We start from the raw sequence: 16,884 nt of genomic DNA, 5'->3' as shown, positions 1-16,884 counted from the left end.
TTTGTTTCATTGTTGTGAAGCTCTGTAATTAGGTATTAAAACACTTAATATCATATATATTTTTGGAAAATCAATCCTGTTATCAGTACATATGTACATTTTTTTCCCTAGTAATACTGGTTTATCTTGTCAAATTATTCATATTCTTAGTTTTGCCTGAATATAATATTTTTTTCATATTTTATCTGTGTTTTCATATTTTAATGGTTGCTTTAGCCTTCGTGCAGTTTTTTTTAAAATAATCTAGTCTGATAATCTGTCTTTATCTTGACTGATTAGGCAGTTGTTTTTATTAAATGTATTTATTGTTATGGTAGGGTTTACATAAACTGTCTTGTTATTAGATTTTAGATTTTAAGTCTATATTTAGATAAGAAAATTTTCCCTGTTTCCTATAGGTTTTATAATATTACTTCTCACAATCTACCTAAAAAATCATGTTACTTCACATGTAAAACAAGACTTTTGTAAGTATGTACTTCTGTTTTCTCTTGTAAACCTTTGTGCTAAATTTGTCATATTAAATCCCTCAATTATTTTCAACCAAAAACCTATTCTTAACATCATATTTCACACAGTGAAAGATGGAATGGCATCCCACTAATATTGGGAACAAAGCAAAATTGTCTTCTCATCACTGCTGTTCAACATTGAACTGCTTATTCAGTGCAATATGCAAAAAGAAATAAACCAAAAAGAGGCATCAGAAAAAAAGAAATAGGTCTTCATTCACAGATGACAGGAGAATATACTTAGACGTGCTCATTGTTTTCTGATAAGAGCTAAAATGTACTGTTTCTTTTTGATAATTTTTATTTAAAAGGAGGGTGGTTCAACCTCTAAGCACGGATCTTCAAAAAGTAAAGAGGACATTCTAAATAAATATAAAGTTTTTCTAAAAGAAAATAATCTTATTTTCCTTTTAATTTAGCTTTTGCCTCCCATTCTCCCAGGAGGGAATGAGAATTCCTCTACTACATTCAGTTGATTTGCCTCAGAGATTATATTTTGTCTGGCACATAATTGAGGACTAGTGGACTACACATACTATTTTCTCATCCAGCTTGTGTGAGACAGGTTATTTGAATACCTGTTGAAGCATTTATAATACATTGTATTTGATGTAAATATTAAGATCAAATTATTTCTAGTGGAAAATAACACTTATTTTTTAATTTAATAATTCTGCTTAATATCTAGAATAATACAACTCTCCTGGGCAACTTTTTCCTTGCTACAAATTCTTGTTCATCACTACAATTTTTAAAAATATTCTCATTAGTTCTAAAAAGTTGATAATAGTATACTCATTACTTTAGTGTAGACAGACTTATATATTTCATAAAATGTAGTAATAATACAATGAAGGCTATAAGAAATAAGTTTAGAGAGTTTAAATTTTAATCAAAACATTACAGTAAAATTTTCCAGTAAACTTAAAGAATTGAAATATATCCTCAGTGAGTTACAATCAGAATAAAAATCTCAATTTGTCTATGTTTGAAGATATTATTAATTTTTGTCATTTTCTATTAGTGTACAAACAAGTGCTTTCAACATTCAGATAGTCCCTGACTTACCAGGGTTTGACTTTATGAAGGTATGAAAGCAATATACATTCAGTAGAAACCTTATTCATCTGATAGCCCTCTCTTCTTTTCTATTTTAGGATACTAATATAACATTGTATTTAGGAAAGTGCTCTAAATCAGACTGCCTGGGTTTATTACTTTCTAATTCTGGGACCTTGGTCAAATTACTTTAACTCTTTGTACCTCTGGTTTATTATATATAAAGTGAAGGTGTTCCTGCATAGGGGTTTTATTTATGAGATAATATGTTCTGTTTTAAACTTGGGTGCCATCTTGGTAGCACCTAAATGAAATTAAGGCATCTCATTATAACAAAATTCTTACAGAATATTTAGTCATATACTGTTGCCATATTTGATAAGAAAAAAGTAATTTAGGAAAATAATTCTTTGATTCACTCAGCAAAGGCAGACTGAGCACTTACTTCTGTCAGGCAATGTACTAAATGTTAGGGTGAGGACAAAATATGATCTTTGACTTATAGAGTTCACTGGTTGTAGGGAGACAAGTAAGGCAACAGCAAAACAGGGGGATAGCTACAAATAGTAACACAGAGTAGAAATCAGAAACTTTGAAAAGGCCCAGACAGTAAATATTTTTGGTTTTGTGGGTCATTACAGTTTCTCTCATAATGACTCCAGTCTGCTGTTTGGCTAAAACAGTCAGAGACAATATAAAGCAAATGGGCATTACTATGTTCCAGTAAAACTTTATTTTGGGACAATGAGATTTAAATGTTACATAATTTCCACATATCAGCCTTTGGTTTCTTTTCCAAACATTTTAAAAATGTAAAACACACCCTTAATTCATAGACTGTAGAAAAACAGGTGGTGGCCAAGTTTGTTCCATGGACCATCATTTGGTGATCCGTGTGATGGATGGAAGATCAAAATTCCTATGAAGAGTGGTAAAGGGAAACTTCTCACTTACAGAGTACCTATTTTGTATTACTTACTTTACAAGTGATTGAGTTTACTTAGCCTAATATTCTTAACAAGGTAATCAAGGTAACTTTTACCGAAAACAATTGAAGCTTAAAAAATTAAACAATTTGCTATAGACTCATAGGTAGTAAGCCCCAGAGTGGTGTTTTGAAATCAGATTTAAATGATTCCATGAATAAGCTCATAGACTCTAATATGGGATATCATTAGATGTTCCAGTTTCTTAGAAGGCAGCAAATATATGACTAAGGCATTGAATTGATAATGAGTTAGGAGAAGTGGGGCAAGATCAATGCTCCAGTAATGACTTTGTAATTTATGTTGAGAGAGAAGAAAGAACTTACAGGATTTTAAATTCCAGGATGTCATGATGAGGATTGTATTTCAGAAGAATGATTTCAGCAATATGGTAGAGGAAAACTCAATGCCTGATAAGAGCACCAACCTATATTTGTTAAATGAGATGGACAAAAAAATATTAAAGGGATTTAAACAGGAAATTACAGTAATGATCTAGGCAAGAAATTAAGAGGCACTTTAGGTGGACAGTGATTGCTAGAATGAGAGAAGAGATCACAGAAATGCAGTGTTTCTCAAACTTAGTTCCCTGTATAGGAGTGTGTCATTTTAGAAATTACAGATGCTAAAACTCATCCCTGGTGAATCTGATTCAATGGGTGTGAACTTAGCATCTGCATTTTTTAAAATTTTCATGGATAATTCTATTAATAAGAGTAGTAAATTACTAGGAGACACTCAAGAACTAGCAAGGACTCACGTAGATTATGGAACATTTATTAAGATAGGAACAAATGAGGCAGAGAGTGTTGACTTTCTTGGGCATCTTGGGTGACAGACACTGAATAAAGTGGCCCAGAGTTCAAGAGGGAGGGATAGACAGTAGAGACAGGGTAGCCAGCAATCACAGAAAGAGGAATGAAGCACAGTTTGCATGAGTCAAGTATTGTTACCTGCTGGATTCGAGATCAGAATTCCTCCAAGGGTAATCATGTGTTTGACAGAGAGGACCTATTGACTTCTTCAAACGTTTAAAGCACACCACTTTTTGACTTTGACTTTTGTGCTTAATTAGGGTCATCAAGGCTCTACATGTCAGCGTGGTGCCATAAAATCTCCAGAAATGAGGCTTTTTCTAATACTCCAGCCAAACTCAGAGAACAAAGTATTGCGGGGGCAGTGGGGCCAGGAGGGGACAAGCAGCAGCAATATCGGCACTCAATGTATACCAGCTAATCAGCAGCACTGCAGGGGAGAAGTTGCCACAATTAGCTTCACTTCTTGCAAAGCTGAAGCAGAAGATGAATACAAGAGAGAATGAGCTGTACACTCAGTCAATGTTGCATTTCATAGAAATTGTCCATGCCAACAGTATGAAGGGGAATGCCTACATTTGTTTGATTAAAAAGAGAACAAACAAAACACCCAGCTTTCATAAGGATAACTAAAACCATTTCATAAGATATGGAAAGATATAGCAGAAGCAGGTTTGAAAACATTTACGGTACAGATGGCATTTCTCATGAAATTCTGTATCAGATTAACAGTGGCCTTTTTAGATCACTCTGAAGAAGCATTAGGGATGTGCGTTTTCATAATTGTTGGCTCAAGGACCATTCATTATCTAGTAAATCAATAACCAATGGTGTTTAAATGAATGCATGGTGCTCCTTATTTATTTATTTATTTATTTATAATTCCCACGCATCTGATTCCCGTAAGAATTTGAGGTCACTTGCAAAAAGAATGTTTATTTAGTCTGCATTTTAAAATAAAGTAGATTTGCATCAAGATTTTTTAAAAGTCAGATTAAAACAAAACAGTAATTTTATCCAATTTATCATCCCTAGGATATTTACAAATATCAGAAAAGATACCTGTAAATAATAATCTTATTTTGCTATTACTTGACTTAGTCTTTTGAATATGTTAGACATTTCATTTTGTATTAGTTCTCCTATCCCTCATTGATTCTTCCTCTCTACCATTCTTCTAAAAATAGTTACAGTGCAACATTTGGTTATCCACTCTAGGTGCTTACCACATTATGCCAGTGTGGGTATAATTCATTGTAGAGCCAAGTACCCTATCATGACTAACCTTTATTAACTTTTATATACTCCACATTAATAATTCCCTTTCTTTTTCATTTATTTATCTTTATGTATTTATTGCTAATTCTTCCTAAGAATACCAACCAGTTCATATATTTTTCCAAATATTTAGACAACTAATCGTCGTTAGATAACTCATGTATAATAATAATAATAACAATAATAATAATTTTCTTCTCCTCTTCCTCCTCCTCTTCCTCCTCCTTCTTCTTCTTCTTTCTCCTCCCTCTCCTCCTTCTTCTCCCTCTCCTCCTCCTCCTTGTTCTTCTTTCTTGAGAATGTACTCAAGAGCCTAACATTTATCTTCTGCTCTGAACAGGTTTCTCTGTAGGTCCACTGCATAGCTGCTCCTTTGAGGACTTACCTTTCTGCATTTATGAATCCTGTTTCCTGGAGTCCATGTCTTTCTCTTTCTTGGTTTATTGTCTTATTTGTCTGGATGACATCCTTCATTGGCATTCAAATAAATGGTTCAAAAAATGTACATTTTTTTCAGTTTTGTTTATTTGAAAGTATCTTTGGCATCCCATGGAAGTTTTTAAATATTGATTGCCATATTTTAAATTTTCAGTGCTCTTTTTTGTTCCCTTATTCATAACATCACTTTTGTGTTGGAACTGCAATAAATTTTATCATTTTTGACAATTTCTTTGTGTTTGCCCAAATGTTTACAGCATATATTGTTAATTTATAAAAACACGGTTTTAAATATTATAGTACCTCTTCAGGTATCCTTAAGAAAATGTAACAATACACTTTCAATTCTTCCATCTTATGTGCATTTTCTCATATTTTTCATTTTGCCTGTGTTATCCATGTTATAAATTTAAAGCATTGTTTCTTGTTTGTTTAGAGCATTTAAAATTATTTCTGTATATTAATTTTTGTTATTCCGAGGCTCTTCATTTCTGAGTGCATCTCTATATTTCTGTATGACAAATTCTGTTTAATATTTCCTGATGTGGCAAATACCAGTAGTAAATAAAATATCTTTATATCTCCCATTTTTATTAGGTACTCGATTTTTATCTAACAAGTCTTTTTGTATTTCCTTCCTTCCTGGCTTCCTCCCACCCCCTCTCTCTCTTCTTTCTTTTCTTTCCTTCTTTATACATTATTTGTAGTGAATTATTTAGTACTATTCCCTCTGAGAAATATTTAGCTGCATCTCAATATATAACCATTAATACATATCAGGATTTCATTAGTGTTCAATTTTAAATATTTTCCTTCTCCATTATAATTTCTTTTTCAAGCTCAGTTTTATTATCTTTTCTCTAACCTACAATTTTATAATTAGAACTTTCAAATTGGATTTTGACTTTGGTAAATGGCCAGATAGTAAACATTTTGGGCTTTGTGAGCCATATGGTCTCTGTCCAACTCCTCAATCCTGCCATTTTTAATACAAAAGCAACCATATACAGTATTTAAATTAATGCTAGTAGCTTTGTTCTAATAAAGTTTTTTTTATATATATAAAAATGGGTAGTGGTTGTATTTGACCAGAGGCCAGTATGGTTTTGGATTTTTTGGAAGGTTTCTTTGGATTTTGTCACAACTTATTTTGCATCCTACTATATGCTAATTTTTATCAAAAGGTCCTCTATGTTTGAGAAGAACGTGAGGCTTTTTGTAGTCCTATTTATACAAACATATTTTGAGATATTTTATCATATTTTTCAATTCATTTATAGGTTTTTTTGGTTTCATATTTTTATCACAAATTATTAGCTTCAAAATATAAATACTTCTAGAAATTTTTGGAGTCCACAGGTAATAAAATGATGGAACTACATAGACCATTACTCCAAGCACAGTTACAATGAGTTAAATGGAATGTTCCTTATTATTTTTATTAACAAATATAATTTGGTATTCTAAATGGAAAGACATGTTGGAAATTTGACTTTCATATTATTCTAAGGCAAAATATAAAGGTATGATTTTTATGTTTAGTTATTATTTTTTGTTCATTTCACTCTTTCTACAATGACTAATATGGTGTGTGGAAAAAAAAAAAAAAAAAAAAAACCTCTTCAACTCTCACTTCTCACTTTACTTAATCTTATATTGTTCCCTTGGAGGCTCTCTGAACTGTATCCAAAATAGGACTAGTGAGATGATGGGGATGGGAAGAATAAAAGGGACCAGTTTTCTTGACTCAATTTGCTATATTTTTACTTCTTTGGGTTCTTTTGAAGCTCTCTTAGGAATACTGAAAGCAGTCTTCCTTTCTGTTTTAAAATGGTCCATGGGTCATCTGAGGAAAACAGGTACAGAATAAGACAAACACCTATGAATTAGAGGGACTCCCTTAAGTTTGAAAGGTATTTGATGTGTTAGGGCTCAGAGGAAAATGGATCCCTTTCAGCAATGAGATGAGATTTACACAGTACCCATCGTTGAAAACTGTGCTTAGTTTTACATATTCCATTTGCAGACAAATCTGGGCTTTGTGCTTCCAGTTTTCTACTATAAGCACACCAAATATTCATGTTCAGGTTAGTGGGATGAGATATAAAATGAAACACAAGAGAGACCAGGATATATAAAGATAGAATAAAAAATAAGATTAAGCAAAAGTTTAGTCTGCTGATATACTAGTTGTGGTGCTGCCAAATTCCTTAAATTGATCTTCATGGCAGTCAAAACACAAATGGTGAATGCTAATCTAAATTTTCCATGAGGAAAATGTAGACTTACTCCTTAGAAAAAAAGTTCTTTTCCTAGTTTTCAGGAAAGTATTTTTCTCAAAAAAAATTTTTTTTTAAAAAAAGAAGATAGTTCATTGTGTGAGAATAAGTCATTCAACAACTTCCTGTAATAAATGTAGTAATGGTATCTCATAGTAGTTTCTGCCTCCATACCTCCATGTAGGGCTTCTGCAATTTATACTTCCAGGAGGTAGGTTATCACAAGCAGTGTCTCTGTGGTGGCTCTCGCTGACATTTTGCAGGACTTACTCTGTCTAGCCATACACAGGCCCTGAGGTATGTGATCCAGGGTCACTGAATTCAGCTTAGTGACATTTCACAAAAAAAATTAAATTAATATGATTCCTTGGAACAATTCCCCTTTACAGTGAATTAAAGGCTGGGGCAAGACTGAGATGATTATGCAGAATAATCTAACTTTTGCCTGCTCTAAGTGACTACACAATTTTAATAGCTGTGTAATCTTTAGTGAGTTAGATAGTTTTTCTAAACCCCATAAATAACATAGAAATAATATGTACACCTGCCCCATAGAGTAGTTATGAGATGTACCTGAGAATAACTATAAGAAAGTTGAATACAACATGATACTATTTCTCAAATCAAGCTGTTAGACTTCAGTACAAGTCACTGAGCAATTTTTTTAAGTCCTTCTTAGACTTCAATACAAGTCACTGTTTTTCCAGACACCAATGAAAATACGAATATTTAATTCTCTATATACTCTTCAATATTGGTTTTAGGTTTAATAAGAATAGAATTGCTTTCAAACAAATGCTTGATTAATCCATATAAAGGAAATATATTATAAATGTAGGCTGTTATTTAGGTCTGAGAAAGTCATTTTTTGTATTCTTTCCTGGAAAAGAATTCATAATACTCAGGTTCAAGGGCTATCATTGCTACAAAGTAAATATTCATTCTTGGGCATGTAACCCAATATCTCTTAGCTTATTTCTTCATCTATAGAACTGAGGGATTCAAGTGGATGACTCTTGAGGTCCCATCTGTACATTGGCCCTTTGTAACTGTTTGGCACATGTGGGTGTTACTATTTGCAGAGTTGATTTAATAAAAACAATATCAACAAGTTTGGAATCCATCATGTCCCAGAAGTCTGAGATTAGTGAGATATCTGGTAGTAAAGTTCCAGTGTATCAAAAAATCAATATTTAACTGCCATTTTGCTGTCTTCCAAAGGCAGCCCTTTATATCAACAGAATGATACAGAGCTCAGTTTATTGGAAAACAATCCAAGAAAGAGTGATTTAGGGAAAGAAGGTCTAGGAAAGATAAGCAAAGTCAAGGAGAAATACAAAGGTGACTTTAAAAATTGACCCAAATCAGGAATCAAATAGATGTGAGAATTTGCACTAATATTTATGAGCTTCTAAGAAAAATCGTACTGAAAGAAGGAAAGAATGGTTGGAAGGATATAGATTTGTTGGATGTCTGTAAGTATTTGGAAAGGATTGTGAAATTTCTAAAAGAAAATGTATTGAAAGCTCTGAATCTTTTAGGATAATTTAGCAGCAGATATTAAGTGTACAGACTGAAGGAGGATTTTTTGTGTGCAACGGAAGCAGCCACACCTACCGACGCTTTCTTTGTTCCCTCTGCCATCCTAATTGTTCTCTGTACTAAAAGCATCAGTGGCTTACAGGTTTTATTTATTTATTTTTTAACTCTCAAGCAAAAGATATCATTATGGTTGCTAGCGATCCCCCCTATATTTTATGAACAAATAAATCAGGCAGTTGTCCAATCAGAATAAAATAATCCTTACACTCTGGGAAGAACTCCGTATAATTCCCTCCCCTAGCTTGCCATGGTGATTCAACTTTCTATGCAGAGTTCACGTTTACAAGCTGTTTGGCATTTATCTTCTATAACTCTTAAACTTACAGGATGAGAGAGTGTGGAAGGTTCCTTTCTAAGGAATTGTAAGGGATAGATAATTGATTTATGGTGGGTGAAGGGGAAAATGAATATAAGTTCACTAATTCCAAATATGTTTCTTCATTGATGAATCTCTAATGTGGAGCTATTTGGTTGAAGTTTAGAAGAATTGGACATTTCATTCCTTATCTTAGCTCAAAATGATTCCAGCTGGGGATTCAAAATAAAATTTTCAGAACAAAAGTTACTGTTTGTAGTTGGCTCAGCTTTCTGTGTGTTTCAGATAGAAACATTGAAAGTTTATTAATAAGGCTTAAACTATCTCTGACTTTGAACCAAATTATCGAATATGCCTCTAGAGTGATAAAACCTCTAGTAGTTTATATTACACTCTAAAATGTTGAGACTCCATACCCCTGCAAAAAAAAAAAAATCCAAAAGACAAAAACCCTCAGTACCAATACAGGATAAGAACTCATTCAACCTGTATTATTAAGGATACTTTATTTCCTTTCTTAGTCTCTAGTATATAGAGGGAAAGTACACTAGTAAACAATGTGCACCCTCCTTTCTGACTTGGGCAGTTCTACCATAGAATTTGTGCAGCTTGTTTCTATAGTTACCATTTTTATGATATTTTGTTTCTGAAAATCCTTTGCCAATCGATAGAGGTTTTTTTTTTTTTTTAACATCTTCTTAAGTTTGAAAGTCTGACAAATATTAAGCTTAAAATGTTTGCCTAGTGAAATGCTCCTGAGTCCTTAATATTTTTTTTTGGCTGGATCTAAAAACATTCACTGTCACCCCCCCTAGAGCTAGAAGTATTGATTTTTTAATGGGTACACTTTTCTCAAATGGAGTCCTTTGCTTAAATCCAACATCCGCTCCTTTGTCAAAGGAACAGTTTCTTGTTTCAAAATAATTACTGCTCTTCTTTTTGCCACTGATAATGCTGTTTAAGAATCTATATATTCTCTCAAGGAAATTTAAAGTTGGTCTTCTATGCCAGAAAGCAAAGAGGCAATTGGATATTAATAATTAATAAGTTTTTATAGCTTTTATCCAAACCATGTAGAGCTTTATTTTACATACTAAATATTCTTTATGTCTTTTGAGATCAGTTGAGCTGCACTCCCCAGATTTGGGTAGAATGGACCACCTATTTTTTTTTTCTTTTTACACAAATTTTCTCTAGATAGAAATTGCAAAGCTTTCAGAAATTAAGATTTCTTATTGCTTCTTTACATGAAAGAAAACAATCTTTAGACTGAGAAAGTCAGGATATTCATTTGATCTGCAGTTCTAGTCATTTATGTTGTTGTTCAGATAACCACTAGACCATCTGCCAACAACTTACAAGATCCAGTGGCAAGTGGTGATAGAAATGGTTATTCTATTACAAACTTGCAATAACTCTCTTGACCGAGACAAGGAGATGTTGAGACTTGCTGTTCTCTCTCATATCTTCTTAGCATCTTAGACAAGGTACAGCTCATCCATCTATTTTGACACTTACCTTCATAGATGGCCCTGTTCACAGAGCTGTTTGACTGGTCAATCTTTATGAATAAAACCCTCTGATACTTTAGTAGTTCAAGGACAGTTTGCCCAGGCTCTGCACAACCTTGGAAGAGTAGTCTAGCTAGAGGGAGTTGAGAATGTGTGGTATGGTGAAAAATCACAAATAGCTCAGTGGGTCTGTAAAACAGTATTTAAGAGGCTTATTATGAGAAATGAAGCTGGAGAAGTTCAAAGGCTGAGTCAGTGAAATGTAGAAGGTGACTTTCAAAATTGAAATGTAGAAGACAAATTCTTGGGTGCCTTGTATGTTATGGTATAGAGTTTAAACCTGACTTTGAAATCTTGAGCCATTCAATAATATTGCGCAGAACAGTAATATATTCATGAGTTGTTAGTTTTGTTTGTTTTATTTTAAGATAATTCACTCTGGAAACTCTGAGAAGAAAAGCTTGCAGGAATATGTAGAGGCCATCTGGCCGGTTAGAAAACTCTTTTAGCAACTTGTTTAAGAAAACTGAATGCATAATAAATGCAGAAAATGTGGGTTGAGGTAAAAAGAATAGATTGGAAAGACACTAAGAGAATAGAATTAGCAATATTTACTGTTTGATCAGATATGGAGATACAGAAAAACATTTATACCGAAAGTCAGTACAGATTCTTATTTTGTAAATTGAATGAAATCTATTTATTTTTATACACCAACACAATTTTTCAAGTTATAAGGTGGCTTCTAAGAGATTAAATAACTATAGTAAGTCTTTTAGAAAGAATGAAAGAAGAAAAGAGCCAACTGGAAAATACTGGTGTTATAGCAAGACAAGTTAGAACCAGAAGTAGACCACATAAAGGAGTGAAGTTAATGAGGCCCATTAACTTGCTAAAGGTGAGTCACAAATCAATTTTGTACAAAGGTATTTTGTGAGCTATTCAGTTAGGAAGATGTGATCAATAACAAGATCCATGCTAGAGGTGTTTTGGCAGGTGAGGCTTCCAAAGCTCTAAGGCCTGCAGCCTGAGCCCGTAGCCTTGGGTATGTGGAGAACCACCTGGCCCTGTGGAGTCCTGCCATAGCCCACACTCCCAAAGTGTCAGTCAATCTCTTGAATTTATATTATTTGAACTCCTGTACTTGAGGTCAGTAACTCACATATGGAAATTCCAAGAAGTTTTACATAGTATTCCCCAGAGAACAGGTATTCCCCTTTATACTGTTCAAGGGAGAGGGGTATTTCACCCCCAGGCCTCAGTATGGGATAATATAATTTCTCCACTTTTAATAAATATTTTAAAGATCAAAACATAAATGCCAAATTTTGCATCAAACTGTGGAAGTGTCTGCAGTCATTTCACAGCTTCATGTACCTCTAAACTTTACCCGCAGACTCCTTCCAGTCTTAGGAGTGCAGCTGCACAGGGTAGGTGGGACTCCACAGGTCTTAAATGTTTTAAATATTTTTACCTCTGTACTTGATATTCCTGCTGTCAGAATTCAATAATAGAGGTTTTATAAAGTGAGCATTATTTCCCACTGATAGTACTTAAAATGATTTGGGTGATATGATCTTAAATAACATAAAATCACATAGTGAGAAAACATTCCCCTTAATTCTTTCATATTTTCTGATTAATTCAGGAGAAAAGTCTCTGTTTTGCACATTTTTAAAGGTCCTTAGCATTAATGTCCTTTAAACAAATACTAGCAGATATCTGTTTAGACTCTTTCACCGCTAATGGTATGTAGCTAGAACTTAATAATTTTTTTTTAATGTTATTACTTTTAACTTTTTTAAAAAAGTGTTGTTTTTAAATTTGGAGCAGTGAAGCAGAACTTTTAAGATAAATTTATCTTAAAAGAAATAGATGGAATAAGGGGCTGGGACTGTAGCTCAATTGCAGACTGCTTGCCTAGCATGTGTGAGGCTCGGGTTCAATCAGCACCATATAAAACATAAATTAATAAAACAAAGATATTGTGTGTTCATCTACAACCAAAAAATATTTTTTTAAAAAAAGAAATAGATGGAGTAAATTAATAACAATATTATGAAATATAGATGGCATACAAATATGGAAAAGAATATGGCAAAAATCAGAAACCTAAGACACAGATGACTAAATTTGGGAAACAGGACCATGCTTCCTATAGAGCCCACTCACTTGCCTTTCCACAGGGCACTTTGCTGTTACCAACTGTTAACACCTTTGCTGTGATGATATTTTAGCTGGGAAATCTCCCCCCAGCCTTTTCCACTCAATGAACTCCTATCCATCCCCTAAAACTTAGCTTCTGCATTTCCTTCAATGTGAAGGTTTTGCTTATTTTAACTTATTGTACCTTGTATAAACTGCCGCTTATTAAACTTTAGTACAAGTATTTCTTCAAGTATCAAACCTTTTTAGGGATGTGTTACTTATTTTCATATCTCTAACTTCTAGCACAAGAACATACACAAAATAGCCAATGTTTGATGCATTAATAAAAATTTTATCTCTTACAGATGAGTAACATTGTTACTTGTTAAAAAATACTCAACAAAAGTAATAATAATAATACCAGTCTATGTGCATGTAGTGCATATGAGTTAAGTTTCAATATAACTACCAATGTGAATGTACTTGATGCCACCGATATGTACACTTAAAAATGAGTAGCATGGTTAATTTTACATTATTTATATATTATCACAATGATATTTAGAACATTATAGATGATAAGCAAAATTTCTGATTTTAATGTTACATATTTGGAAGCAATTTCACTTATTCATACATTAAACCTTTAAAAGATGGACAGGCATGGTGGTGCATGTCTGTAATCCCAGGCTTGGGAAGTTGAGACAAGAGGATTATGAACTCAAAGCCAGCCTCAACAACTTAGAAAGAACTTGTCCCTAAATAAAAAATACATAAAGGGGCTGGAGTTGTAGCTTGGTGGTTAAGCATCCCTGGGTTCAATCCCCAGTACAAAAACAAACAAACAAACAAACAAACAAACAAACAAAAAACACACCTTTAAAATATGGTTTAACTAAAGATCAGTTTAGGGATTCATCAGGAATTATTGCACCAGACATTATAATTTATATATACTGATGTGTTGATCTTGGAGATAGATTAGGCTTATTTATGGGAATAAAATAAAATCCAACAATACAACATTAATCATATAAAGTAGAGCTATTTTGTAAGTCCTACAAATATTTCTGTAGTTTTAAGTGATGAATAGGTTAGGTGTGACTTACTCATGACTTTTATGTTCATGTGAAAATTTGTTGCTTATTTGATACTGGATATTCAGATGAAGTCTGCATTGTCATTAATATTTCAGTCACCTTTAATCGTAGAAACCAGTGGAAGCTAGAATTAATTTTTAAGCTTTTTCTTCCTGATAAGTTTTCAGAGTTGGAATGTAGCTGTAGTGGCTAAGAAAGGCTGAATTTGAGCACCTGAAAGCAATTGAGAATCTAGTAACCCAGAAAGAGTTTCCTCTCTTTCAGTGCTTCTCTCTGCACATCTACTTCAGTTTTCTTTTTTTATTAAATTGATTTTAACAATGTGGGTACAAATGTGGGTCTAAATTGGTTCTCCTTTTCAGTTTCTAAGCAAGCACAAGCAGGGAATAACTGTCTTGTTCATGTCTAAGGAACTGGGCTCAGTGTCTTGGTATTCAATGTCTTGGTTTACAAATGTGACTGTGGGGCCAAATCCTGAAGAAAGAAGAAGGGATGATATAGGAAGTCACTGTGAGCTGAGCTGCACATGCCAAAAGATTTCTACTACCTGTGTTCAGGCTCCATTGGGGGCTCTCAATGTGCTCGAGTTGTTGAGCTACTGTGTTTTCTCCATAGTGTTTCAGCAATGTAAAAGGAAGGATGAGACTCCAATGATCCCAACACCTCTTGAAAAAACTGAAAATTTGGATAAATGTCACCTACCCAAAAAAAGAATGTCTCCCTCACTCCATGAGTCAGATGTTCTCTATCATATGTCTTTATTTCTGGGATGTGCTTTGGTCACAACTCTGCTGTTTATTTATGTCTAATCATTCATCATTATCTTCACACCTCACCCCAAGAATGGCAGCTTCATGAAAGACCTCATCTGCTTTGTTTGCTATTATAGCTCAATGCTCAGAGGAGTTCCTGGCATATAATTACTATTCAGAAAACACTTGGGGTTTTGTGTGTGTGTTTTCTTTCCATTCTGGAGATTGAAGCCAGAGATGCTCTACCCCTGACTACATTTCAAGCCTTTTTAATTTTTTATTTTATTTTCAGACAGGGTCTTCCTGAGTTGCTAAGGCTAGCCTTGAACTTGCCGTCCTCCTGCTTCTGCCTCCCAAGTAGCAAGGATTACAGACATGCACCACTGTGTCCAGCAGAAAATACTTATTAAATAAAAGAAAGAAAGAAAGAAAATTTAAAATCTTACACTTTCAAAATGTACTTTAAGAACTATGTGAATGATAAAATGTAATTACAAATAATAGAACTATTAGTTTCACCAACAGTTGAAAGGAATGAAGAACATTTCACTTAGTACTTCATAAAACTTGAGTCAAAAACAAATAATTAATACATAAATAAATTTTTTGAGTTACAATTCCTTTTCACAATTAAATTTACTTAATGAGGCCTTAAAATCCTTATGTTTTGCATAGTACATGATGAAATAATTTGAAGAAATGCACTTAGATCAATTTATTATTAAATATATTTATAATATATTGGTTTGAATGCAAACAATAACATTCATAACATAATTTTTTTTTAGTTTGACCAATTAAAACAATTTCCCATATTGCTTATTTTAAAATAATTATATTGCACAGACAAAAGTATATACTATAAACATGCATTTCAAAATTAATTTGTTTGATTTTTATCACTATAAATATATTTGTAATTAAACTAATTGCTGTAGTACCAAATACTCAAAAACAGGTTTCATGATCTATGAATTACTGTTTGGAATTCTTTTATTTTTTAGTATTGCAAAAGTGAAGATTTTAGTATTTGAGCATTGTTTCTAAATAGAAAGTAAAAAAGGAAAGATTTTTTCAGGCCGTCATGTGTAAGTATTTCTCAGAAAAAAATGGAAATTGGAGCCAAGCATGGTAGTTGTGTACCTCTAACTCCAGAAACTTATGAGGAAGAGGCAGGAGGAATGTAAGTTCAAGGCTAGCCACAGCAACTGAACAGGCCCTGTCTCAAAATAAAAAATAGAAAGGACTGGGGATGTAGCTCAGTAGTAGACCATTCTGGCTTCATTCCCTAATACAAAAAGAAAGAAAGAAAGAGGGAGAGAGAGAGAGAGAGAGAGAGAGAGAGAGAGAGAGAGAGAGAGAGAGAGAGAGAGAAAGAAAGAAAGAAAAAAAGAAAAAAGAAAGATATGGAACTTGGGAGTTTCTGCTCCAATATGGTAATTGATTGATTACGTGAATTTTCCTCTTGCACTTCCTTCTTTCTTTTCTCATTAAAAGGAGAAGAAAAACCACATAAACTCATCAAGACAAAGAATAACCGATTAGTTATTTCAAAAAAACTTTGCAAGCTAAAAAGTAGGCGAAGGTAAATGAATGAACTGAGTGAAAGGAGCCTTGTTCCTACTGTGTAGGCCAAGAGAATCAAGAACTGGAGTTACCTGGTCCAGCAGATAATGGTAATGTGAGGTAGGAAAACATAATGAGGAATACGAAAAAGATAATTTTGGATCTTTACTTTGAAATATTCCATAGGAAGGCAGAGTGGGATAATGGAGAGGTAGGCCTTTGCTGTATACAAATAAATGAACCATTTTCCCAAATCTCTACCGATTTGTATGCTACTCGTTATTTCATTCATTTTAGGTTCCCAATATTGTTTCTAATTTTAAACACAGGGAGTCAGAGGAAAAGAGAAACAAACTCTGATCCAAGTACCCAGCTTTGCCAGCACCTAGAAACAAGTGGCCTACCCAAACTCAGAATTGTTGGGAATACCACCAAACCTCTCAGAGCACCCAGTTCCCAGAGTTGTTAGAGGGATCTAGAATCAATTGAGATGGTAGGTATTAGATCTAAGCTATCTATGGA

This window comes from Marmota flaviventris, chromosome 10 (assembly GCF_047511675.1).
Source record: "Marmota flaviventris isolate mMarFla1 chromosome 10, mMarFla1.hap1, whole genome shotgun sequence".
NCBI classification, from domain to species: domain Eukaryota; kingdom Metazoa; phylum Chordata; class Mammalia; order Rodentia; family Sciuridae; genus Marmota; species Marmota flaviventris.
The sequence above is the reverse complement of the archived record's forward strand: the minus strand, read 5'-3'. Positions refer to the sequence as shown.